Raw genomic sequence first — 27,408 nt, forward strand, 5'->3', positions numbered from 1 at the left:
ATCTACTCTAAAAAGTACAAATTTTCCAAAAAAATACTCAAGTAAATGTAACAAAGTAAATGTACTTCATTACTACCCACCTCTGTGAATGTAAAACCCTTTTCTACAAAAGCACTTAATGTAAATGATATGTTCACAGATCATAACTTAGATTGTGTTGTGTTTGACAGAAAACTAGTTAAAACCAGATGATTACATAATTTAAATGAGTCTACCCCCCATGATTACTGTTATAACCATGAGCCTCATCCGAAAGGCAAAGGGGAAGTGTTGCTGTAATTTATAGTAATATTTTCAGTATTACTCAGAGGTTTAGTTTCAAGTATAATTCTTTTTAGGTCCTGGTGCTTTTATGTAATGCTATCTAGTGTAAGTGGAAAAGTCCTGTTTGACATTTGCACTAGCTACTGTATATAGGCCACCAGGGCACCATACAGACTTTATAAAAGAATTCGCTGATTTTCTATCAGAGTTAGTACTGGCTGCAGATAAATATACATATTTTTCTTGCACAAACGCATTGCTTCACTTCAAAAGGCCTTTATTTACCCCCCGGAGCTGTGTGGAGTACATTTATAATGGATGGATGCACTTTCTTGAGTTTCAAACAGGTGGTTTCTGTGCACTGCCATTATAACACATCAGGGTTATTGTTAATATAACTCCGATTGTATTCATCTGAAAGAAGAAAGTCATATACACCAAGGTTGGCTTGAGGGTAAGTAAATCATGGGGTAAATTTCGATTTAAAGTGAACTAATCCTTTAAAAAAAAAAAAAAAAAAACAGTTTTCTGAAAAAACAAAACAAAACAGAGGTTTTAATTATTGGACAAAAACCTTCACACTTAATAATGCGGAATACTGTCTAACATTTGATGGCTGCTCAGTCCTGAGTGCTTTCTTTGATACCAATCTTTCATTTGAAAGCCACATTTCTAGCATCTGTATAACTGCATTTTTCCATCTTAAAAATGTATGACATATGCTCTCAATAACAAATGCAGAAAAGTTAGCTCAAGCGTTCATGACCTCAAGGCTAGATTATTGTAATGCTCTACTGGGTGGTTGCCCTGCAAGCTAAATAAACAAACCCCAGCCGGTCCAATATGCAGCTAGGGCCCTTACTAGAACCAGGATGTATAACCATATTAGCCTGGTTCTGTCAACACTGCATTGGCTCCCTATTAAAGTTGATAATACCTAGAATATCAAAATACCCTAGTCAACACAACAGCCATCGGCACAGATCTTCAGCAAAGACCACAAGAACCAGACAAAGTCCTCTGCACACACCTATGACAAGTTCTGTGTACATACTGGCTTGATGAATCCAATCTTCAAGCAAAAGGAACTGGAAGAAATATTTGAATGCTACTGATCCACAATCTAATTTTTGACTTGTGATGCAGCCTGAATCATAATCACACCATGTTCATTCGTTAGCCAGAGGAGAACTGGACCCTGACTGAGCCTAGTTTCTCCCAAGGTTTTTTTCTCTATTATGTCACCTGATGGAGTTTGGGTTCCTTGCCACTGTCATTTAGGGCTGGGCGGTATGACGATATATATCATCACAACAGTATAAATTGTCTATTGTTAGAGATTTTGCTATATTGTGTATATTGCGGTATGCACGTATCACAATACTATTGACACTTCAGAGTGAAGAAATGCATGAATGAGAACATAAAGAGCGGGACATGATTGATGTTAAAAAGAGTTATAAGCACAATATATCCTGAAAAGGAACACAGTGCAGTGCTCATCCTGACTGCACACTCAGAAAGCTGCCTCTCTCAGAAGGTAATCGCAAATTTGGGACATGCTCGATGTTAAAAAGTGTTGAGCACAATAAGCAGTGAAAAAGAACTCAATGCAGAGCACATGCTGACTGATACACAGCATAAGCGTGTGCACAGAAAGCCACGTCTCTCAGCATGCAATCGCAAATTCAGTTCTATTTCACGTATTATTGTGTTTGAATGGTCGAATACACGCAATTGTGTCAAAATGCCCGTCATTTGGAATATTCATGTAAACACAGTCAGTTATGTCTCAAATTAAAGTAAACAGTTGGGTGTAAAGATTCTTTCAGCTTCGAAGCTTTATCAAGCAGTGGCTACGTTTACATGCACCCAAACAATTCATTTGTAATCGGATTGACGGCTCAATCGGATTGAAAAACGTTCATGTAAACACCTTAATCGATCCGATTGAGCTCGATCCGAATGATCCTTCAGATTGGAAGGGGTGGTTTATTCCTTTTCTAATCTGATCTAACAGCAAAAAATTACCATGTAAACGCTTGAATCCGACTACTTTCTCAATCGTATTCAGAAGTCTCTGGGGCACATGCGCAGTGCAATGTTGACACGCTTTACGCAGTGCGCAAGTTCACATTTACGTCTTAAGTTGTACAGATGTATGCCAACAGGCAGTGGCGTAGCTGTATTCCTTCGTCATAATATTGGAAATCTTTCCATTTTAAAACAAGAAGGGGAGCCAATGGATATCACACAAGAAGCAACGTGCAAACTTTGTGCAAGAGTTATGCCGGTGAAAAAGTCTCAACCTCGGTCAGTATTCACTACAGAAATTAAAAGTAAAAAGTGACGGGGCTGTCTGACGCTGCAATAACGGAGCAAATTCTCTCAGAGACGAATTTCAACATAATATGCTGATAACGGTATATAACTGCCTTAATTTATTCCATTATTTATCTTGTGGCCGTACATATAGGCTAGTGAAACAAATGAGAATAACAGTATTTTGTGTTAAACAGGTTTTTTTTTTTTTTTTTTTTTTTTTTTAATAAAGCTGCGCTTAATTTTGATTGATGACTGCGTTGTTAGGAAATATTATAGCCTACACTCTTAATAATTTTAATTATAGGCCTATAATTCATTGTATAATAGACCTAAAAAAATGTTTAAAACATTTTCAAAGATAGCTAATAGCCTAATCTTTTATTATCCTCACAGCACAGTATAATATTAATTTAATAATAAAAGAAGCCGAACCTAATTGTTATAATAGAAGAATGTAACAGGACTACATTAATTGGAAGTACCAAATCCTCTTAATATTGCCAAGATTTGATGCTTTTGACAATATCTCCGGCTATCGTCGATACATGACCGAACCTAATTGTTATAATAGAAGAATGTAACAGGACTACATTAATTGGAAGTACCAAATCCTCTTAATATTGCCAAGATTTGATGCTTTTGACAATATCTCCGGCTATCGTCGATACATGATCATCGTCTGTTGACGCAACCCGGGTTACCGCAAGTGTGATTGATATGACGTCACACATGCAGAGCGCATGCGCAAAAGTTTTGATCGGAATGTATATAAAACACATATAAACGGATATTTGAATCGATTACAATGTTTAGAGTACATGTAAACAGATCTGCAATCGGATTCAATTCATTCGGATTGACGAAAATTGGTGCATGTAAACGTAGCCAGTGTGTTTTGAAATCGCCCATCACTAGATATTGTTGAATAAAGTCAATATTTGTTTTTTTGGTGCACAAAAAGTATTCTCGTCGCTTCCTAACATTAAGGTTGAACTACTGTATTCACATGAACTGTTTTAAATACGTCTTTAGTAGCTTTCTGGGCATTGAAAGTGTTAATTGTCTTGCTGGCAATGCAGGCCTCACTGAGCCATCAGATTTTATGAAAAAATATCTTAATTTGTGTTCCGAAGATGAATAAAGGTCTTAAGGGTTTTGAACGACATGAGGGTGAGTAATAAATGACAGAATTTTCATTTTTGGGTGAACTAACACTTTAAGCTAATGCAGACCACTTGATAAAAGGTTAATACACAAATAAAATGTTTTGGTACACAGCTCCATCTGTCTGTGGGGGGAAAATTTTTTTTTTGTTAACATAGATGACATGTTGATTGATTTATGACCCTTTGTGATTGATTTATGGCCCCCCCATAACTCTCAGATTGACAGGTTGATGCGTCAGGTAAGTTGTGGCACGTGGTGTCACGTTGTGACATGTGGCTACATTGACCTCCCATACTGATGTCCGGACATGTTAAAAAGACAAAACAGATCAAACAGATGTAAGATTTGACTTGTGATTGGGTTAATGACTGGTTTAAAAATCTCACACCTCTCACCCGGCCATGATGTTTTTAATCATTTGTTCCTTCCTGGTCTGCTGTCCCCTTCCAGTCTGGAGGGGCAAAAAGGTGTTATGTCTGTGACCATGTTTCCTTTGATCTTGGTGTGTGTGTACCTACTTGTGTCACTTTTGGGTAGGCTACATTCCCCCCCCCACTAAAGTGTATATAACACAGCGCCCTCTAAGAGAACTGAACTTCTGGAAAGATACACACTTTTGGGACTCTGACCAATCAGAGCGCAGGAAGACACTACAGGAGCGGGACTTGATGATCTGACCAATCAGAGGCCGATTCGTCACCGATAATGATGGCGGAGGCAAAAACCATCATGATTATGAATGAATTGATGTATACTCCACATTTAATTTGAGATAAATTCCCAGTAATTAGTATTTAAATAAAAATAGACTAGTTTGCCTTGAGCAGCAGGAGCTCTCACGCTTTATATTAGCATGTATTTGTAACTTTTAATCCTCGGAGTTTTGCTCTCGCATTAGTGTGTGTGTGTGTAAAGCCTCGTTTACACTGCACGCGTCTGCGGCGCGTTACGACTGCGACGCGGTTACCGGAGCTGATACGCAGCCACTCTAGTCAATGCTGGTGTTTACACCAGCCGTGCCGCGGTGCATTTGAGAAGCGTCCGCGCCGCTTCACTAAAGATAGGCACCTCGCCTATTTTTGACGGACGCCACGTGTGCTCAAATACAAAATAAAGTCAAAATAATCACCCTGTGTAAACTCCCGCTCATATATCACATCACTAGGAGGCCAGAAACTGAAGACAAGAGATTCAAAGTTGAAAAACTTGAAATTTCTTTGTTCTTGTTGTCTATAACTGGACTTTTAAGTGCATTCACATCGGCAGCGCGTAAAGCCTTGTTTACACTGCACGCGTCTGCGGCGCGTTACGGCTGCGACGCGGCTACCGGAGCTGATACGCGGCCACTCTAGTCAATGCTCGTGTTTACATCAGCCGCGCCACGGTGCGTTTTAGAAGCGTCCCAGAAGCGGCTCGCCGCGCCGTTTCGCTAAAGATAGGCGCCTCGCCTATTTTTGACAGACACCGCGTCCAAGACGCGCAGCTCAAATACAAAATAAAGTCAAAATAATCACCCTGTGTAAAATCCCACTCATATTTCACATTAGGATGCCAGAAATTGACGACAAGAGATTCGGAGTTGAAAAACTTGGAATTTTTTTGTTCCTGTTGTCCATAGCTGGACTTTTAAGTGTATTAACTTCGTCTGTAGGCTACAGCAAAATAAAGTATGGCACAGCAATAAACACAATCAAACCGGACAAAATATAACCATTTAGCCATTAAAAACACGAAAAAATCAAGGGAAAAACGTCAGACAGGCAAATCTCGTGGCCTCGCAAATCCAGCCGCTTCGCTTCTGAAATGCTTCTGGTGTGAGTTGTCACCACATAGAGAGGGCCGCCGCCCCTCCCCCGCCGCCCCTCCCCCGCCGCACGAGGAGTCGGTCGAAGCGGGAGAGAGAGAGAACCGTTACAGCAACACATTCACTTTATTATATTATATTATATTATATTATATTATATTATATTATATCAGAAACAGAAAAGAGCTTTATTGCAATTTGCCAAGTATTTTTTGCACACACAAGGAATTTGCTTTGGTGACAGAGGAAGCTTCCAGTACACAGAAACAACTACAGTACACAAATAGTAAAATAAAAATAAATAATAAAGATATGTTAAAAAAAATATATATTATATTATATTATATTATATTATATAGAGAAGAGCAGTTACAGCAAACATTCTCTTTATATTATATTACAGTTTTTCTCATTTTGGTGCATTTCTCAGATCACAACTAAAAATATAGCTGCAAGCAGCAATTACGGGGCCAAGCACAAAAAAATGGCACAAGAAGCCAACCAACATGTCTGTGAGCAATTAAAGACCTATTAAGATCATTTTAGGCAAAATAGCTGAAAAATGATATACACTGTCAAAAGTAAGGATTTACTGGTTCATCACTTTCGACCAATAGGTGGCGCTGTGACCAAATTAATGTGGTATGGTCAGAGTGAGGTGACAATAACACTTGCAAAGTTTGGTGTCAATATGTCAAAGCATTGCAGAGATACAGACTCAACAGTCATTTTGGCATCATTCCTCTAATTCGTTGCTGCAGTATAGGAAAATGGTTAAGTCTATCAACATGAAATCCATAAGTTTTTGCCGGCATGGTCTGAAGATGATACGATTAGATTTTGGTGAAAATTGGACCAAGAAAACCAAAGTAGTAGAGACTTAGTTATGCTGACTATGGCAAAATTGGCATCAATGTTCTCAGCATGACCCACGGAATCTAATAAGACCAGTCTCATTACAATAGGCCACATTTTTATAAAGCTATTAGCATTTTTTAAATATTTCATTATAAAATTTGACCACAAGGAGGCGCTATATCAAAACCTATTGTGTACCTTCAGAGCATGGTGCCAATGGCACATCCTGATTTTCGTAATGGTACATCAATGCATTCATATAATATAGCATTTTATATCATAATACTGCATTGTAGTTAATGGAAATTTCATGTTTAGTTCAATTATAGCGCCACCCCAATTGATTATAGCACAATCCCACCAATTTTTTTATGTGTCCTCATGGTGACCCCATACATGTGTGTGCCAAATTTGTGCAAATATCTCAGTTCGTTTTGGAGTGATAGACATTTATATGTATGAGATCATAAAAAATGACCCATGGACGACTTTGTTTTGATTTTTTTGGCACTTCCTATCAAAATTTTGACATTTGGGCTGTGACATTTAGTTAACCAGCTTAGGTTCCGTGTTTCCTATGCTGGTTTCGTCTCGATTGGACTAACGGTTTCGAAGATATTCGTAATCGTTTTTTAAGCGCTAAATCACCATGCCGCACAAACCGTAAGTCAAAACCTAGCATGTTTGGTATCGTTGGACTCAGCAAGGATTCAGGAGCTAAGGATGTGACTCGCGTGAAAATAAGCTAACTAGATCAAAAGTTATAAGCATATGGGAAAAAAAAAAAAATCCACTAGGTGGCGCTGGTCTGAAACTTCTCAGGCTCCTTCAGGGCATTGTGCTGATGACTCATACCGAGTTTCGCAACGATACGCTGATGCGTTCATAAAATACAGCATTTTAGCACAAAATTCAAAATGGCCGATGGACAAAATGGCCGATATGGGAAAACTGGATATCATTTGACTCGGCATGAAATTTATGATTTTTGGACAAACCCATCATAAGTTATAAGCAAAAAAAAAAAATCATTTTTCGTATCTTCGGACCAGTAGGTGGCGCTGCGCCGAAACGCTGCATGATGCCTCAGGTCATGCTTGTGATGACATGTACCAAGTTTGGTCTGAATACAATAAAAGCATTGCAGAGATACAGCTTTATGTCTATTTTCGCAAGCGCTACGTCAAATTCATTTGCGTGTTTTTCGAAAACGGTTTGAGAAATCAACTTGAATTCCATAACTTTTTGTCAGCATGGTCTGAAGATGATCTGGTTCAATTTTCGTGAAAATCAGAGTAACGGCCTAGGAGGAGTTCGAAAAAGTATGTTTTTCAGAAAATTCAAAATGGCGGAAAATTTTTCATGACGGAAAATGACGTCATAGGGTGAAAAGAATTTTGTTTGTAACCCTTACGGTTCAAAAGTTATTAACATAAATATGAGTGCAAATTTGGACAGCTGGTGGCGCTAGAGGGATTGAGTTAGAGACTCCAAATTTGCTATGGAAACAGTTCAGACTGTCCTCTAACTGTGTGCCAAATTTCATAACTTTCCTGCAAGTGGTTCTATGGGCTGCCATAGACTTAAGAGCGGAAGAAGAAGAAGAAGAAGAAGAAGAAGAAAAAAAAAAAAAGAATGCCAACGGATACAATAGGTGCCTACGCACCTTCGGTGCTTGGCCCCTAATTCTTACTTGTTCAACCTCCACATTATCTAGTCTCTTGTGCACATCATAAATGCAGATTCTCATTCTTCTGAACAAATTGCAAATGCTTTGGTACATTCATGCATTTGATTATGTACAAGTGTCAGCTCTTTTCTACATTATCACTTGCTTATGTCATGTTGATCAACATATACTGGTTCTCTGTTGAATAGTTTTTTATTTCCATAAGTCATTAAATGTAAAATGGCTGAACTAGGTGTCATAAACCGTCAAGCATATTTTCTATACATTTCTTTTAGACTTTTTTTGTCCTGAATTGTTAAATTGCAGAGGTGAATTCTGAATTTCACTAACGAAGGGGAATGTAATTAGATCAAGCAATGATCAACCAGTTTTCTAAAATAGCTCAGATGTCATCTCATTTGGGAAGCATATACAGACAGAGCACAACAGTGTTCAGGGTTGCCAGGTCCCAGAAAAATTTCCAGCCCAAAGCTTACTCAAAACCCGCCCAAAAAGTGTGAAAACTAGCAAAATTTCCCCCTGCCCCATCTAATCATAGCTGACAGCTGCATTATTCCCATAATGCACCTTAGTATACTACTTTTATTTATTGTTTTAAATTTTATTTTGATCATTTTAGCTAGACTTGTTTATATGTAACATATGCACATTATTTTATCTGTATTTTATTCCTCTTCATTTACTACACTTTAATTTTTCTTGTACTCTTTCTTTGATTTTAATTTTTTGGCATTTTTCATGATACATTTTTAAATTAGGGCTGGGCAATATGATCAGAAATATTATGACAATAATATTTTTCCATATCATATGATATAGATATTTATCACTATATTAATTTACCATTAATGGGGAAGGATATGCTCTCCATATGTTTGTTAGACCTTGAGAATGAATGTAAACATAACTTGTTTGTTCACAATTAAACTGCATTAAGCCACCTTTTAATTTAGGGCCCCATTAAATCTGTTTTATTTTCCCTGTGTTTTATGATTTAATACAAATTTGCCATCAACAATAGTGTTTAATAAAGTTAATTAATAAAACTGTAACAATTAATTATTAATTAATCAATCTTAAATGAAAAAATAACAATTAATTTACAACAAAACATTGCATTTTTATTTTTTGTCAAATAAGATGCTGCACGACATATCTGTTTGATATTAAAACATGGATGAAAAATATTCCTTACAAACAATGGTAATATTAATTTAAGCAGTACATTTTACTATATATTTTAGTAATATATTTCTGTTAAAATTTCTTCCAAGTTAAAGCAAATTTTTATTTGACGGTTTGTCATTAAGCTTTTTCCAAATGAAAAAATCTGAAGTGCCTCAGAGCAGTACGTAAAGTTCATGTCCTCAGATATTGAGAAGACAGATGTTGAAAACACTAAGTGTCTCACGTATGTTTGAGTTTGTGTAGTAGACAAATCTACGCTGTTCATTCACACAGACACGCAAAACATGCAGACTTATAAGCAACGTGCTTTGACTGGCTGTTGTCGCATTCATTTCTGCTGTGTGAAGGCCTTGAAATCTCTGCTGTTGGTGAAACTCACATAATAGTTTGTGACATCAAACGCCCCCCATACCGTCTCTCCTCCATCCTTGGATTGCCAGGTATCCATTTCAAGGATACTACACATTAGTAGAATTATCAAATTTTATTTCCTTTGTCTACAGATACATTTTTTTGCGGCCGTGGTACATTATAAAAGTAGCCCAAAAAACCGCAACCCATGGCTCTGTAATTTTTCCTGCAACTGCATTTTCAAAATAGCCCAATTGTGCAGGAAAACCGCGACCCTGGCAACTATGACAGTGTTACACACTCTGAACATCAATGAACAACAAGGAAACAAACAGGGTCAACAGGCGGGAAGAAGGAGTAAGGATGTGTGGTGAAAAGGTACGGAGGAAAACGGAGGAAGAGGTAGAAGAGGCCAAGACTGAGATGTTTCTGATGGAAATAAGAGCCACTGTTGTACATCATGTTCTCAGTCATGACCTTATGGCCGAGGCAGGACGAAAGAGTCGAATGTTGGGAGATGTGTTTGTCTTCCATCATTCAAATGTTTGTAGACAGAACAGGTGTGTAATCAGACAATGTTCACTATGTACTGTTCACTATACATAAACTGTATACTTATGTAATGCTATATTACAGCAGTCTACTTGCATTTTACATTATACAGTAAATATTACGGTGTCAGAGAGAGCTCACAGCGCTGCAACTGAAGAAAACAGAAAAAACACCAGCGAATTAAGAAAACATCTTCATCAGTTTGACAACACATGTGCTGCAAATAATCACAACACAACCAAATACAGAAACTTGCTGCAAATACTCACAACGCACATACAATGATGATGAAAACTCACCTTTCAGGTAATAGGCAACAACACTGATGAGTATACATTGAACAAGCATGTTCCAGCCAGGTTTGTCACTTGTTTGGGGTCCCCTTGAAACATTTCTTTGTCGTCAGTGCTTTGCAGTGTGTTTCTGTATTTGGGTGTGTTGTGAGTATTTGCAGCACATGTGTTGTCAAACTGATAAAGATGTTTTCTTAATTTGCTGGTGTTTTTTCTATTTGCATGTGTTTTCTTCAGTTGAGCTCTCTCGGCCACAGTAAAAGACTTTATAGAGACATACACACACACATATGCATCAATACAGTATATGTGTGTGTCTTGTCTTTTTCTTTATTTCACATGACATTGTAGCTACTGTAATTTTTTGACAGACCAACAGTAAAAGTGTATCTGAATCCTGTCCAGTCTAGAGTGACGTATTTATTTGTACTGTTGAAATGTATGTCATACAGATAAAGTGCAGTCTTGTGTATTTTCAATCACTGTCATAAAAATCGTAGCCATAGTTACTTCTGAAAATACTGTCAGAGTACACTGTTATAAGCATTTTGACCATCTTTGTGAACAATGACACAAGGACTTGTCATTCTGATGGCACTGATATGTTCATAAGCATTATGAGCAGCTTACAGGCTTTTGCAGGTAATCCATTGTGTGCTGCTGTTTGTATGAATTGTTTTAAGAAATGCACTTCCTGGTTTGCATCTTAAGGATGCATCTGAAGGAGAAAAAACTATATATATAGAGGAAAGCAGTTACAGCAAACATTCTTTTTTATATATTATATATATATATATATATATATATATATATATTTCAGTGGCGTGCAGTGGTGTTCTGAAATGAGGAGGCAAATTTTTTATTTATTTATGAATCAATGTAAATTCATGTGCATTACTCTTAACGTTGACACATCTTCCTTGTTAAATGAACATTACTTTACATTACATCAAAAAAGAAAAAAAGAAACCAAATACAATTCTATTTTGTAATTTTACATTAACAATGTATTGTAATAAATGTTCTATTTATCAAAACCAAGTCAATCTCATCAAGTTAGTGTTTTAAGCATTTCTACATTCATTCCAAAATAATAACTAAAGGCAATACAAATTTAAACAATACATTTTATTTGTGTATTGATGTTTTTCTTTTTAATAGTCAACTTAGGCTATTTTGGATCATCAGTCATGCTCCGTAAACACCGTCTGTCACAGACACGAATTGTATTTTTAATTTCACCAAGCCGATTGCACTAAAAACCCCCTCAGTCATCGTGTTTTCAGTCCATTTCAAGTTTGATTTTGACGTGACATAAAGCAGTGATATCTAACTGGGTGATCTGTTTACTTACTTTTCAATTAGTCTTCCCATTGATGGCATCATTTGTTCATTCAAACTGACGCGCGGAACGTGCACGTAAACAAGAGGTGGGATTTATCGCACAAACCAATCATATCCAATCATAACCAATTACACCCAATCATAGCACGATGGAGACGTTGCCTCCTCTCACGTGACTTTCCCCCATTCATTCTCAATTACCCCCCACAAACCCCACCGCACGCCGGGGGTCTGATGGTTTTCTATGGTTTTCTATGAAAGCAAATGGAGGCATGCTGTAACTTTACCTGCAGGTGTCGCTGTTGGGCAGTGTTCCTTAAGAAATACGAGTGACTTGTGCTCTTTTTAATGTCATAATTTGTAATATTATTATCATAATATATTGTAATATGGATTATTTTCTCAAATAAATGTAGTTACAATTTCAACGTGAAATTCAAATACGTAACTACGTCACGTACGCACGTCAGCGACCGTGGATGTGTTTTCCAGGGAAATGGAGACACTTGGCAAAATGATGCGAAAAAGATGACAAACCCCCATCACTGGATGCAGGAAAGGTGAGATCAAGTCTTGTCCCGAAAATGCTTGATACATCGTGAAATATGAAAGTTAATAAGATGTATGTTTAGTGGTTAAATTATATTGTCAATGTTTTATTTACTTCTCGATTGTATTTGAGTTTGATTCTCATTTGATTATTTGTTGCAAAAACATGACATGCAGGAAAAAAATTGGTAGGCTAAATCGTGCGCACGATTTATTAATTCGTTCCCTCGATTTACTAAAACGTGCGCACGATTTATATTTCGTTCCCTCGTTTTATAAATCATGTGCATGATTTATAAATCGAGGGAACGAATTAGTAAATCGTGCGCACGATTTAATTTTTTTTTTTCTTGCATGTCATGTGTGGGGCTCCGAACAATAAGGAAACAAAAACAAAAAAAAAAAAAAAAAACAAAAAAAAAAAAACAGTTTATTGCTAATTTGTAGGCATTGATCAGTAAATATAATTGTGTTATATTTCATATACTTTAGATTCTACAATTTAATCAAAACAACTGAGTCAGTGGTAGCCTACTATATCATAGTTTTTCTCAAAATTGTTGTAAAATATCAGCAGTATGTATTGTAATTTGAAATAATTAATTTTCATTTTTTATTATTTGATATAATTTTTAATTTTCTGTTATACATTATTACATTACTTACACAAAGCTTTTTTCAGTGGAACACAAAAGTATCCATGTTTCTTTTTTCTTTTCTTTTTTCTTTTTTATCTTCACAGAGCTTTTTTTGCACAATGACAGTACATTTACACTTTATATTATTTTTATTCTGTGTGTCAAGCTCCAAAGCAGACAAAAAGCACATTAAAAATAGTTCATATGAATCTAGCAGGTTACTGACTGGAAATCTCCCATATGCTGTAGCTCTTAAACGCATATGGGTTGACATCAAGCAGCAACTTCCCCCAGTTTCTCTTGAAGCCAATACAAAGTGACTTAAACTGCGATTTATCGACTGGCCGCTAGGGACAGGCTCCAAAAGAGAGCAGAATCTCATTGACCCCAATGTTAAAATGGCTAACTTTACAGCAGAAAAAAACATGTTTACAGCCTGGATCATATTGTGGTTTTGGTCTATACAGCTAATTTTGCCCTTCATGACAACTCTGAGGGGGGTGATTTTTTTTATAACTCATCCGTTTAAATTATATTAAGCCTTAAAGTTCTGCATAATTCAGGGCGTGGTCACTTGAGTGACAGGTCTGCCACTGCTGTCTGTGAGCCTTCATGTTACCTCAGCTAATTCCAGCCGCTGAATTTGGCATCTCTGCCATGTTTGTGCTTTTTTTCAGGATGATTTTATACAATTATAAAATATGGCTTGCTGCTTTAATGGTTGAGACTCGAGACAGATGTGCGTGTATGTGCACGCATGCGGAAATTAAACAGAACACACATTGTTGGATCGTGGCATTGGCTAAAAGTTTTGTTCCTGAGATTTACTACAATGACAATGGCGGGAGGATATAAAACTCAGACGGCACTGCTTGAATATTATAACTAAAACTGCTGAATTTTGAAAAATTATACTTTGGACGGGTAGGGATGCACCGATCCACCTTTTTCGCTTCCGATACCTGGGATTCAGTATCGGCCAATACCGATCCGATCCGATATTCAAGTAATAATTAAAAAAGTGCTAAATTACCTAATAAACTGTATGCTTCACTTAGGGCTGTAACGGTCGGCATGACAACCGCGCCACCGCGGTCGTGGAGTGTCACCGGCGGTAGTGTGATGTGTGTATATATATAATCTCAAAGGTCGCGTTAACCGAAAATTTTCCGTCATTGATGGAATTTTTTTTTTAGCAGTGACGGAAAAAATCTGCTGCCTGTCCGTCATTTTGACAGCTTACTGAGGCTGATGTTGCTTGTAACTGTAATTCCCACCCCTGTCCAGTTGGTGGTGAGTGCGCTCCAGTGTGGCAGCAGAGCGCGAGTTCAGTCTACAGAACAAAATGAAAACGATGCGTTTGATTACACCCCAGCAAACACAGTACGTTGTGACGACGTTGTCAGTTAGTTGTCATTTGGTCAGCGTGACATTACTTTATGACAACATTGTGAGGACGTCGTGGTAATGTTCCATTTTTTAGAATCTTGGCTAACGTTCCAGAAACGTGGGCATGTCCTCAAAAGACGTCACTGGTTAATCCCATGGAGAACGTTGTAGCGACTTGGTCCCCTGGTCTCCAGATAACTTTCCAGATATAATTGCATTAGGCCTACATGTATTATGTTTGTTAATATGGCATTTGGATATTATAAGTCAATTTAATTGATTCATCAAGCTTTTTAAATGAATCGACGTAGTTTTATTTATATTTGAGATATACCTAATAGCCTACTATAAACATAGCCTGTAAAATATTTGCCAGCAAAACTACCTAACATTTTACTTAATAAATTGTGAATATTCATAGGCTATGTTTGTGAACAAAAGAGGTTCACTGAATGACGTTATGAGGACGTCGTGGTAAAGTTCCATTTTTTAAAAAAAAAATGTGGCTAACGTTCCAGAAACGTCGTGGGCACGTCTTCGAAAGACGTTGCTGGTTAATCCCACGGAGAACGTTGTAGCGACGTGGTCCATTGGTTTCCTGATAACTTTCCAGATATGTAACTTTTTGTGTTCAAAATTTACAAAAATTATACAATGAGAATGTACAACAATCCATTTTCCAAACCGTGTTTTTGTCTTACCCTGAATCATTATGGTACACCTATAATAAGTGTTTATATTCGGACTATTTTAGACCGGTCTGGTAGGAACCACTGCGGAGTACCTGCGTGACTCGTCATAGACATAAACAGAGAGAAGTAGCTCCGGCTACAATGTTCTTCCGCAAGATGCATGCCGTTCTGTTTATTAACCGCTAGAGCGCCAAAAGTTACGGACTTGTTTATATATTATATATTATGTTTGTGAATAAAGGAGATTTATTGGATGGGGCACGCGCGAGACAAATTCGAACTTTTAAACAAGCAAGTCAAACGGACTTTCGGAGAATGAGTACTGCACATCATTTTGTTCCGTAACGGTCGACTTACAGCAGACGGACACGGAGTAGTGATGGGAAGTTCGGTTCTTTTGAGCAAACCGGTTCTTTCGGACAGTTCGATTCAATAAACCGGTTGAAAAAAACAGTTCGGTTCTTTTACGCTCCGATGTAATGACGTCATCCGCGATGACGTCGTCTATCGCGGGCCGGGATGAAAAAACACAACACATTAAAATATATAAAGTCAGTAATCATAACATCAGTCAACTAAAACATCATTATAATCTGAAATGTTTCTTACAATTTAGTTTTGCATCTAAAGCATCCAAACACACATACAGGCAGTGATGTGCAAACAAAGTTTTACAGTTATAAAGTTAATAAATTAGTCTTCATCAGCGCAGAAACCATGATCCTCTTACATTACGATTTATTTGTAATTAAATAAACTTACGTTTCGCCAGATTGGCCCCTCATTCGAGTCCTCTCATAGCGTCAGTTGTCCTACTAGTTAACCGGTGCTGTGACAGCCATTGTTCAGTAGCTTCAGATCACACGCTGAATCACTCATGCGCAGTATCATCAGTTCATCGGTTCTCAAATCGGACACGTCCGAAAAAAGCAGTTCTCGGTTGTGTACTGGTGATCCGAAAACCGTTGCAACCGATTCTACTCGAGAACGAGATTGAGATTCGAGAACCGCGAGAGCGATTTAAAAGGAGTCGCTTGTTTGCTCTCGCTGTACTTTTATTACGTCATTTTTATCTTTATATCACCTTGTTTATAAATTAAATAAGTTGTCCATGGATTATTTATGAAACAAATAAATGTTTAGTTCGATAGTTTTACAAACAATTAATTGTTTCCAATCTTTAAAAAAAATTAAATTGAAAGCACAACTGCACAACTTTTACTATAGGCCTATTGCTTTTTAAATAACATTAATATAGAAAAAGAAATTTGTAGAACTATTTCTGAACATTAGTTTGATCTGTGTACAAAATAATATGTTCATGTTGGCATGTAGTTATGTACAGTATTATGTACAGTATTTTGTAGCTATGTTATTAATCTGTTATGGTGTATTTGGAAAAGCACAATACACTTTTTGTATTTTGAATTAAGTCACAAACATATTTCCAGTATGTTTTATGTTATCACACTTTCCGATGTTCAACAAAACTTGACTAATGTACTTTTAGTTCTCTTGAAAAATTACACGCATGCGCAGTATCATCAGCTCATCGGTTCTCAAATCAGACATGTCCGAAAGAAGCGGTTCTCTGTTGTGTACTGGTGATCCGAAAACCGTTGCAACCGATTCTTGACTCGAGAACGAGAACGATGACAGGCCGTGTACGTTCGTTCGTGTCCGCCGCGCATGCTCAGTATATCAGCTGCTCGTGCTCATCATCATCAGTTCTCTCTTTACAGCAGGTTAAGTCAGTTTACTGTTGGAGTAACTGAATAACTCCGGGATGTTGGTTTATTTCGAGAGGTAGTGTAAGGCACGTCAAAAAGTGAGTAACTTTAGTAATTTAGTGTTTGCTTACTGGAGATGCGAACTGTTTGGAACGATTCAGTCCGATTTGGTGAACTGTTCGACCGGTTCACTAAAAAGAACCGGTTAAAAAGAACGATTCGTTCGCGAACCGGACATCACTAAAGCCCCGTTCACACCGCCAGCGAATTTTTCGCTGCATGTCGCTAGTCTCTGTACTGTGAAGTCGCTTGTGGGCGTTCCTAGTGCTGTCGCTCTAATACCATTGGTAGACTGCACGTCTGGCCATATCTATAGAAAATGCAATCACAAATGATATATAAAACTAAGAAATCATTCTAATTTGACTAGGAATTAGGCTTAAGAGAACTAAAGATAACATTCTGCTGTTGTAGAGTGACTGTAGAGCTCAGTGCATTAAATCATCAACTAGATTAACGATCGTTCTATCAACAAATTAAACTCACTCATACTGTCAAAAAATACTAAAACATCATTCGAATTTGACAATTAATCAATTTTCTTGTCCCTAATAATCAACACAATGCAGGGGAAACTGTAATATGAACTGCAGCAGTGCTAAACTGCTTACAGCATCATATAATTAACAGCACAAAATGTATGAATCAGACTCACAAGACTGCCGACAGTTTCTTTTCCACGCATCATTTTATTGTATGTACAGTCAAATCGCTCCAGAACTATGTCCTGTCTGTCTTGCCTACACTCGAGACGGTGACGTGAGCTCCAGAGAGCCTTCACTTCTATTGGTTGCCGCTCCCGAAATTCGCTCCTGTTTTGCAAAAAGTTGAAATATCTGAACTTTTGTCGCGTGTCTCCCGTCGCTTGACACGCCTACATTCTGTCGCCAGCGGTCACTTTCGCTCTTGTCGCCGGAAGTCGCCCGCACTCCATTGAAATGAATGGGATCCTGTCGCTTTGTCGCTGCGTGTCGCTGGCGGTGTGAACGGGGCTTAACACAGAGTAAAAGGTAAGTCCTACAAATCTGCTTTTATTCATCGTCTTTGCCCATGTGACACTAAATATCACTTGTGATGAGTAATGTTAGTGCAGTGTTTTTGGTTTTCTAAATTTATTTCATAAATAAATTCTGTTTGGTTAATGTGCGCATGAGCGCTGTCTCCCGTGAGGCGGTCTGAGGTAACGTTAAAATCTGAGACAGTTTTATATTTTTCTTTTAGTTATTTTAAATGTAACGTTAACTGTTTAATGCTATAAACAGCAGAATAATCACTTATATTCGTTAAACGGCAACCGTAGTAGAGTGTTTGTTAATTTTAGACCCTGCCTGGCCTCCATGAAGCTCACGTGAACCATATTGAGAACTCAATAAAATCTGTATAAAACGGTTAATCAGACACGGTTAATTACTTCATGATTTGTTTACTTAAATTCTTTGTAATGACTGCCAATGAACCAGCTAAGTCAATAATTTAGAGTTGTTTATAACAAAATATTCTCGTTTGTCGCCACTTGCTGGTTTGTGTCTATTCATTCTTATAAATATAACATACTTTTTATTTTTACCAGCTGGAGGAGAGACTGCCTGTGCAGCAACAACAAAACAATAATGATTATAAGCAGGGGTGGGTATTAAATTAGTTTCTGACTTTGTTCAGTACCAATAGATATAAGGTCCTGGACTAATGGTGTTGCTATCGGTATGTATGTAACGTTCAGTCATTAATTACCCTTTATATACAACCACATATCATTCAGATAATCTCCAGGAGGACTGCTCGGGTCAGGATCAAGAGATCATTCATCATGAAGACCATGTTCCAGGAGAAGCAGCGTTTCCTGGGTGAAAAACTATGCCTCATTTTTCCAATATCACTTAGGTAAGACTAAATGGATTTAAATTGATTTCAATCATGGGTCATGTGTTTCAGGTCTGCTTGATCATTTTGTTGTCCTGGATATGAGAACATGGTCAAAAGGTGTGTCAATCAGCATCCAGCCATAAAAGCAGCCTTCTCGTTAAAAGGCTCAGGAGGACAAACAGGTAATTCACAGGGCTGAATTTCACAATTCAATTACTCACAGAGACAAAGATGTTAATAATTCTGAATTCGACGGGTCCGCAATTTTACTGTTTGATACATTTACATTTACACTTTTTATTTCATTCAGAATGAAATCATTGTGATTGATGAATCTGAACATAGTTGATGTGTACATTTATTTAGAAACCGGATTTGATTTTTTAAAATGCACTGTCTGTCCAAAATTACAGACTTTCCCACATTGCTTCTTTTCTGATTCAAAAAGCAGTCGTTATATTTATTATTCCAGGTCCTGATTAGGAGACGCTGAGAACATGAAGCTATGTGCCGTGCTGAAAGGGCATGTTTAAAACTTTTTTTGAATCTTTTTGATACTATCAAATACAATCCAAAATCTCCTTCCACTCATCATCTCATCCGCAAGCTCCTTGTTTTGGGTTTTGAAAGGGGCAGTTTTACTGCTTGATAAATATAAACAGCATGGCACAAAGCTTAATGTGCTCGTCGTTCCCTAATTAGGACCCATAATAGATAAACGTTAAGTCTGCTTTTTAAAACAAAGAAAAGCTGTGTAGTGCAGTCGTGCAATGTACCAACTGCTTTGACATGATTATCGGATTAACTAACTTGTATGCAAGGGCTCACAAACTCCTGAGTGTTCGAACTCAGTGTACGCCTGCCTGAAGGGTTAGATCACACAAAAATAAAAATTACTCACCCTTATGTCATTCCGAACATGCAAGAATGTGCTGTTCATCCTCGAAACATAAGTGAAGATATTTTAATGAAATCTGAGAGCTTTCTGTCCCTCAATTTACAGACCATGCAACACTTTGACACTTCAAAAAGTTCATAGAGATTGTCAAACTGATCCAGATGAATGAAGCAGTTTAGTCCAAATTTTCTGAAGAGACTTGTTCGCTTAATGCAATATACAGTTTGAGTTTAGACTTTTATTCACATATAAACATTAATTAGTGAACATAAATGGAAGCTTAATTACACTTGTTTGTATATGCACGTGTGTGTTAAATTTGTTCATTATATAAAGTGATCGAGTTTATTCAGAAAATTTGGACTAAACCTCTCAATTCATTAGAATAGATTTACGATCTGTATGAACTTTTGTTTTAAACATCAAAGTATCAGTTGCGTAGACTGTCAATAGAGGGACAGAAAGCTCTCAGATTTCATTAAATTATCTTTATTTGTGTTTTGAAGTATGGAACGACATGAATTCATGTCATGATAAAAACAAATAATATTGTAACTTACAATATATACATGAGGATTTTTTAATGATTTCAAAATACTTTCAAAAATTAAAAAACTTCATAATCGCAATTAATTTAGGCTACATGAAATATGCCCTTACTGTATTTTTTCTTAAAATATTTTTTTTGTGCTTTCATGTATAGGAAGATATATTTTTTTTGAGGAGGATGCTATAATAGACTCTAGATTCAAGGGAAAGGTGAAAAATGAGCAAGTCTGACAACGACTAAAGCCAGGGACACACTTAATAGCCGCGTTTCCACTGTCGGGCCTAAAGCGTGCGTGCTAGTGCGTGCCAGGGCAAGTCGCGTTTCCACTGTCACTGTTGTGACTAAGTATATTAGCATAAATATGTAGTTTCTACTTCACGTGGAACTTTTGTCATGTTGTAGGCCCCTCTCTGGTCTCCATGATTTTGTGCCTACAGTATGGTCTTGATGTTAGGTTGAGCTTTGTACTCCCCTACTTTCTGCAGAAGATTTGGTCCCAGAAGCCTTTGAGCAGCCTTGGTAGGCTTTCTATGGAAGGCCTCTCTGAGGTTCAGCTTGGGCTGTTAGCCGTAGGGAATGCTGTCACTGATAGCAACTCACCCTCGGGTCACACAAACGCTATCTGGCGTTTCTCTCGAAACTGCTGGACGTTTGTCTAGCCATTTTGGCATGCACTCTCTTCAAGCATGGCGGCGTGGGTATATCGTTCCCCATATGCAGTCAACGCAGAGTAGAGTTCCCTTTCGAAAGGGAATGTCTCAGGTTACGCATGTAACCATGGTTCCCTGAGAACAGAGAACGAGACTCTGTGTTGCTTTGCCATGCTTTGGGGCTGCCTGCTGAACAGTCCCTCAAGACGAAAAGATACTGACTGATTCTCTAGGCGCTCCTTATACTGGAGCGCTAGGCGCTCCTTATACTCCTTCTGGGTCGCACTATGATGATGTCATAGGCTGTCGCCGGCCAATAGGATTGGAGTGGTTTGATTCCTTGGCTTTCAGACATTGGTTCACGTGTGACGTTCCCCATATGCGGTCAACGCAGAGTCTCGTTCCCTGTTCTCAGGGAACCATGGTTACATGCGTAACCTGAGACACTTTTTGATATTTCTGCCATAAGGTAAAGAAGACGAGGTAAAGGGGATGAAAAGATGGAGGAGAGAATAGGCTTGTTGGAGATGCATTGGCACTGCGCAGAGTGATAGGCGTATGACATCAAAGTACCGCGAGAACGATTCAAAACCAGAAGGAGTCAAATGCCAAACGCTCCAACAAGCCTATTGTAAAGAGGATGAAAAGAGGGAGGAGCAAAGGAAAAGATGAAAGGGAGGAATGAATGTAAAGGGAAGGAGGAGGGTGAAGGTAAAGGAGGATGTAGAGATATTTTGAAGAAGAGTGGATAAAGTACCGAGGATATTTGGGCACTGAGAATCATTCCCACCTCCAAGTTATTTGATTTTTCATTGTTGTTCTTTTTAAACGTTATTTATTTTTATAATTTTATCTTTTTGAATTTCTGTCATTAACACTTTCACCACAATGTGTTCAATACTGTTAATATTAAAGGGGCCCTATTATGCAAAATTCACTTTTGCATGGTGTTTGGACATAAATGTGTGTTGGCAGTGTGTGTACACAACCACCCTATAACAGGGCTCTGAACCGGTTCAAGGAGCAAAAACGAAAACCGGAAAGGAACGAAATTTTGACCGGAACGTAACCAGAAACGGAAACGAAATCAAATTTAATCGTTCTGAACAGAAACGCTAATCTGAAATGGCCATTAACTGGTTAATAACGTTATTTTATCGTTCTGTTTAATATTTTGATTTGGCAGTCAACCAATCACGAATTTACATAGTACAGCCTATGCAAATTTGATGCTGATGCATCCAAAGTGTGTGAAATGCCCGCGCTCAGGCTCTACAGTGTGTGAAATGCCCGAGCTGTCAAATCATCATAGGTTAGGTAAGTCACAATAGCAATGCCCTGGCATTAGTTTTTCTGATGATATATGTCACCAACCGTCAAGCATTAGGCCTACATTTAAGTGAAAATGAATGTCAAGTAGTTGTGCATTTGAAACCAGCGAAATCACGCACCTGCAGCGCTTCTGTGAACGGAGGAAACAGAATAAAACTATAGGCCTACATAACACATATAAAATAAAAGGGAATATTTAGGCCTATAGGCTACGCGAAATATTTTACTTAAATAATTAGGTCTACAGATTAACAAAACGAAAGTGGTTCAGTGGCGCACTCCAGAGATCTAGGAAAGGAAACAGACATTCTGCTTGTTTTCGTTATTTAAATGTCTTTTGTAAATGTATGTATTATGTCTTGCTTTTACCTGTATGACCATAAATTACGGAGTACAGTTTACTGTCTTAGAAGGGAAAAAAAATTCCAGCGGTCTCGCTGGCGCCTAATGCGCGCGCACACAAATTATTGCATTGCTTACTTGATATCACAGCCTGTTAAATAATTAAAATAAAATACAATCAACCAAACATAAATCTGCTCAATTCAATTCTGTAAAACTATCTGCCGTTTACCACCCGTGACCCCCGCCTGACTGTGCTGTTATGTGAAGGATGATGACGGTAACGCGAGTGAAGTACAATGCTTACAATAAATAATAGTTAGTTAATAGCGTTTTAGGTGTTCTGTAGCTGGATAGATTAATCCACATAGCTCTCCCATTTACTCCTGAAATCTGAGCTGCTGAAGACGAGGTGGATTAATTTTGTTTTCCAAGAAAATTCTCCCTCATTTCTACCGAAATTTGTTTATGTCTGCACAAATCATTTCACACCGGACTGCTTTGTGAACGAATATCAATACAAAGGGACAATACAAAACAGAGATTGTGCTAAAAATGTGCTGGTCAAGGATATATAAGTACAAACTGTTCGTGATCCAGCTTAAGCTGTAATTACAGTCTCCAGAGTGATACTGGATACAGCAGTAATGAAGGTGAGAGCACTTTATCACAGTTCATCGGAGTTGATTTACGGATATAAAGTTTGCCAGTTTATTAAGCACCACCCGAAAAGGCATAAGGTCTTTATATACTTGTTTGTTAGTTGTAACAAGTGTTTCTGTGTACTTCGCTATGTATGTTGTTGATAATGCAAGGGAAAGAGGGAGAGTTTATAGATAATATTTTAATGCACACTTGCACTTTGTTTTATTAAGCACTTGCAGTGATTTTCTAGAGTGAAAACGGACGCTTCATCTTTTGTATGAAGTACAATAGACGTCATAAAACTCATCAGTAAAGTCGAACGGGGTCCGGTACAACAGGCTTGTACTAATATAGTGGATAAAAACAAGAAGACAATATATGTTACAACCGTAATTAAACTAAACTATATCTGTTCAATCTCCATGCAGCATATATTCACAGTTTCTGACATTTATTGTGCATCCTGACTGAATCCTGTCACCGGAGAATCAGCTCGTGAAGCTCCGCCCTCTTAGGCTAGCGCAGCAGCTTATTTGCATTTAAAGGGCCCACACTGAAATGGCGCGTTTTTAGTCAACCACAAAAAGTGGCAATTTTAACATGCTATAAAACCTGTTGGGTATTTTGAGCTAAATCTTCACATACACACTCTGGGGACAACAGAGACTTATTTTACATCTTGTAAAATGGGGCATAACAGGTCCCCTTTAAAGAGTCATTTATTCTGAGTGTGTGTATCACTAGAGTCCCTAAAGAGTCATTTAGTCGGAGTTTATGTGTCACTGGAGTCCCCAAAGAGTCATTTAATAAGAGTTTGTGTATCACTAGAGTCCTCAAAGAGTCATTTAATTGGAGTTTGTGTATCACTAGAGTCCCCAAAGAGTCATTTAATCGGAGTGTGTATCATGAGAGTCCCCAAAGAGTCATTTAATCGGAGTGTGTATCATTAGAGTCCCCAAAGAGTCATTTAATCTGAGTTTGTGTGTCACTAGAGTCCCCAAAGAGTCATTTAATCAGAGTGTGTGTCACTAGAGTCCCCGAAGAGTCATTTAATCGGAGTGTGTATCATGAGAGTCCCTAAAGAGTCATTTAATCAGTGTGTGTCACTATTTTTATTCATAAACCCCCGGTTTCACAGACAAGGCTTAAGCTAATCCTAGACTAAGATGCATGTTTGAGCTGTTTTAACTGAAAGCAACTTGTACTGACATATCTTAAAATATGTCAGTGCCATTGTTTTGACAACAGATAATCACCAGTAATGTTTTTATCTAGTGTACGTTTATAAAAGCTACCTAAATATCCTAATTGAACTAAGGTCTAATCCTGGCTTAGGCTAAGTCCTGTCTTTGAAACTGGGCCTTAGAGTTTTTGACAATTAATACACTTTACAGAAAAGCATGCCTAATGTCTTAAAGCCCCAGTGAGCAGCCAAAGTTGACTCTGGTGAGGAAAACTCCTTAAGATGTATTTAGGATAATGATTAGTTGCAGTCAATGCTGAATTATCTAGAGGGATGCAGGCAGTGGTCAGTGAAGTGTTCTCTGCCATGAAGTCAAGTGCTTTATAGAAGACAATAGTGTCGTTATTCAGCTGAATTTAGTTCATCTTTTGTTCTCTGATAGTCACTACAGTCAGATCAATAATATTTCTGAATGTTAATTGTCATTTCCCAACTGAGCAATCGAAAGGCACTTGATCTCAAGCTGCAAATCAAACGAAAATGTAGGCTACCCTTTTTCAGTGATCTTGAAGAAGTTAAAAAAAACCCAGTTTACTCTCTCACATCTGTTTTTCTGCACTAGCTTAATTTCAGTATCCAGTATTGAAACTTTGAATTGTAATATTCTACTTCTGTCTTCTTAGCATAAATAATTTATATTACAAGTTACAACAAAGTCCTGAAATTGTACCTTAACCAGTGTCTGTATATCACCATAGTCCTCAAAGTATGACTAGATCAGAGTTTGTGTTTGTCCCCAAATTGGACATATAAATTACTGTCCTCAAAGTGAAGGCAAAATGTCCGGTCTTTAAGGAAGTGTTTTATTGATAAAATCAAGTGATATCTGTAATAACAGCTTCTCCAGAAGCGCAGTGATGTCTTTGTTTTGTCTCTAGACCCTTCAGAAAGGGGTGTCCCCAAAGGTAGGGTTTCCAGTCATACGTCCTCACATTGTGGTTAAGTAGGTGTGTTTGTGTGTGTGTGTGCGTGCGTGTAAGTAGTTGTGCTAAAATCTTTGTGCGCATTTATTTACGTAATATTTTGTCAGGGGCTATGTCACACCGCTGTGATGCAAAGTTTCACACTCTTGTAAAGGCTATGGGTAACTTTCAAACATAATCTTCATACAGGAATTATGTGTATCCAAAACACCTATGTAAAATTCAAAAGGCCAAATTACTAAGAAATGAGGGTACAGCATACATTGAAAAGTACCAGTTATATACACAATCCATTTGTGAGTTTTGTAAGTGATGTTTTTATTACTCCACTAGATTTAGTCATCTTGTTCAGGTAGCAGATGACACTATTTGTTTGTTGGACTGTGTGTGTTTAGGTGAAGACTCTTCTTTAATAGCTGTCAACATTCAGTGTTTATAGGAATAAATGACAATTAAGAATTTAAGTTAATCTTTCTGCTTTAGAGTGTTTGACTAAATTGATATTTATTTTAGTGCAACTTTCCAGCTATCTTTGATATGGGATCACATGAAGCATCAACACGGAAAGTAAGTCATGCAGTTTTACACTTAATCTACAATTGAATCACATCTGCCTTTTGCACTATGTAGTGATTTTGGACTAGCCTCACACAAGGGCACCACAAATGTAGTTATTTATGGTCTTAAATATTAATATTAATATTTTATATTAATATTAATATTGAGTCAGATGATTCCTTCCAGTATTTTTGGGGCACCAGCCAAGGGGTCTCATCTTGACAATAAAGAACAATCATGGAAGATTGTTGACTGAATTACAATTATATAAATTGGAGGAAGTTCATCATCTGATCAATCTGAAGGATTTGTGAGATATCATTAACTTGTAGAGCCTTTTACTGTATTATCAACACAAGGAAGACACAAGTGTAATAAATGGATTTTATTAAAAAAAGGATGGACAAGAGTAACTAACAACTACTGAATGGATAAAGTGCAAAAAGATTGATAAATGCAAGTAAATGAGTAGGATGTCACTATGGCAGTTACAAGTTAATCTTATGGAAAGATAAACTGTAGTTTCTCTTGAAGAAATAAGGTAAACCTTATTCTGAATTCAACAAATAAACAGAGATTATTTGTTATCAACTGATATCAACTATGAAAGATCTAATGCAAATTAGATAATCATATACTGACAATATACACTAATGCCAAGGTCTCTAGAAAGAGCTTTGGTAAGTGATATTTACGTCTGCCTGGTCGTGCTAAATCCGAGGGTGACGTCTTCCACTTGTTGAGCTGGGCAGCGTGGCAGTGGGAAGAAAGGAGTTGGAATGCGTTTCACAGCCTTGAACACAAAGTACTTGTGAACGTTGAACTCCTGGAGCACAGAGAAGGTCCTTTTCCTGGAACACACAGAAGAAGAAGTCTTGAAGGTTCTGATGTCTGTGCAGACGATCCTTATTCTCTGGAACACGCAGATGGAAGGATCTTTAGATTCTGAAGTCAGTGCAGATTTGGGCAGTCTGGAACACACAGATCTGGAGGATCTCTGATGAGAGGATTTTGAAGTTGGTGCAGAAGATATTTGAAGATGGGGGCTAAGCTTGTAGTCGTCTCTGTTGCAGTTTTCAAACTCTCCAAATTCACTTCTTGCAGAACTTCCTTGTTTCTCTCTTTAGAGCTTCAGAGTCTTGAGAGAGCAACTTCACAACTCTGTATAGTTGGACTTAGCTTAGCACATCTTGGGACCGGAACCTTGAACCGGGACTGGAACAGGATCTGGAGCCTGGAACCAGAACCAGAAAACTGCAGCAACCCGACAAACTGAACAATTCTCTGTCTCAGAGACAAGTCCTTTAACTTGTCCTGAGAAGGAGGGAAATGCAAATTGGTACCTTTTAAATCCAGTGTTTTGATTGGCTGATGCTGTCAGAGGTGGCCACTGGATGGCCCCTCTCTTGCATGAGGTTCATTTGCATAGCTTAAAGTTCATGTTTAGAACAGTGTCCTTAAGGTTTTTCCTATGCATAATTCACTTTCCAAACCAATTTCAGATTAACCT

The sequence above is a fragment of the Ctenopharyngodon idella genome, chromosome 11 (assembly GCF_019924925.1).
Source record: "Ctenopharyngodon idella isolate HZGC_01 chromosome 11, HZGC01, whole genome shotgun sequence".
Taxonomy (NCBI): Eukaryota; Metazoa; Chordata; class Actinopteri; order Cypriniformes; family Xenocyprididae; genus Ctenopharyngodon; species Ctenopharyngodon idella.